This window comes from Tupaia chinensis, unplaced genomic scaffold, assembly GCF_000334495.1.
Source record: "Tupaia chinensis unplaced genomic scaffold, TupChi_1.0 Scaffold000370_1, whole genome shotgun sequence".
NCBI classification, from domain to species: domain Eukaryota; kingdom Metazoa; phylum Chordata; class Mammalia; order Scandentia; family Tupaiidae; genus Tupaia; species Tupaia belangeri.
The window spans coordinates 662,518-664,521 of NW_006159867.1; positions in this window are offsets into that span (position 1 = coordinate 662,518).

The following is a 2,004-nucleotide window of genomic DNA, read 5'->3' on the forward strand; positions in this document are numbered from 1 at the left end:
GTAATTTAAAAAAATATGGTTGATTTTCAAAACTGAAGCTTTTATAGATTTCTCTCTGTTGTAGGTCTGTAATTATTAGGTTGTTGCAAAGTCATGTCTTTCCTGATGACCCAATATATCCTGATATGGTCAAAGAATGTACTTTATATGATTTTAGTTTTAAGTGTATTGAGATGTTTTGTGACTTACTATATAGACTATCATGGGATAATATGAAGTATGTCACAGATGCACTTGAAGTAAATGTTTATTCTTCACGCACTGGTAGATTGTTCTACAGATATACATTAGGACAATTGGTTAATAGGGTTCTTTAAATTTTCTATGTCATTTGCTGATCTTATACCTAGTTGTTCTATTAGTCATTGCTTCTGGGTTTTGAAATCTCCAAGTATTTCTTTAAATTGTCTGTTTCTCTTTCTTGTATAGTTTTGCTTCATACATTTTGGGGGATATTAAATGTGTAGTATGTACAGTTAACAAATCTTCTTGATGAATTCACAGTTTTATTCTTGTGAAATGTCCTTCTTTTTATCTGTATTGTTTCTTAAAGTCTATTCTGTCTATAATTGGTATCACCTTTTTTATAGTTATGTTGCTCTGCCTTCTTTATGGCTATTTTTGAATATTTTTTCCCACTCATTTTCACATACTTATGTCATCATATCCAAGATTAGTCTCAGAGATGTCATGTATTTAGATAGTGCCTTTGTAGTCAGTATCCCAATTTCTGCCTTCTGAGTGGACGTGTTTAGTTTGTTTACACTTAATCCAATTTGTTACATGTTTGAACTTTGTCTTGTCTTCACAAATAAATACTCAAATTCATCACTCACAAGTTTTACTTGCCTTATCACTATAGAGCCCAATTCAGCTAAGCTTTCCTCCACTATATCCTGAAGGTCTCTTTTTCCCCATTTTCCAGTAATGTGTCCTCCATATATTGGGAGCCACCACTAGCAACAACCTTATTTATTAGAGAAATCTTTGCTATAGTGCATGTGCACTTCCTGGAGAGACAGAGAGACAGAAAGCAAGAAATAACCCCCTGGAGAGACGACCCTGCCACAATCCCTTCTCTTTCATTTTCCTCTCGGGATTTTGGGCACACACACACATGCACCCAGAGTGCATTTCACGTCAAAAGATCTGGGAATTGAACTGCAGTCAATTATGTAGGAGCCCCGTGATGTAACCTTTATGCCATCTACTGGTCCCACTAACAGCAACTTTTAATGTCCACATTTCCATCAGCAGTGATTTCAATATTCTTTATAAAGACATACGTTCTCGGGAACCAGCAGTTAGCGTAATGGCTATGTCGCTGGACTCCCACGTAGTCGACCGCGGTTTGCGTCCCGGACCCGGTGGCTTAAAACTCACGCCGGGTGCGCGTGTGTGCATGCCCAAAATCCCGAGAGGAGAATGGAGGAGAAGGGATTGCGGCGTGACTATCCCCCCCTGGGGGGTGATTTCTCGCTTTCCGTCTTTATGTCTCTCTCTGTCTGTCTGGCGAGCACACGCACCCTATAGCAAAAAACCTCTCCCCCCCCCAAAAAAAAAGACATACGTTCTCACATCATTCCTTGTTCTCACTAGCAGAATTGTTAACATATATTTCCCACAATCTGTTCAAGGCAGTTTTTCTTCTATGTGCTGCAAAATTCTTTCAGCTTCTGCTCATTACCCAATTCTAAATCCATTTCTACATATTTATGTATTTGTTTCAGTGATTCCCTACTTCCAGATTCTAAAATCTATGTAATTCTATTGCTATAACAAATCACCATGAATTTAACAGCTCAAATCAACACTAATTTATGTTCGGTTCTGGAGGTCAGAACTCTTAAAATCAAAGCGTTAGCATGATTGCACTCCCTATGGAGACTACGAAACAAAAAATCCTTTTCCTTGTCTTTTTTCAGTATCTAGAGGCCACCTGCCTTCCTTGGTTTGTGGTCTCTTCCTGCATCTTCAAGGTCAAAACTTAGCGTCTTTCTCTTT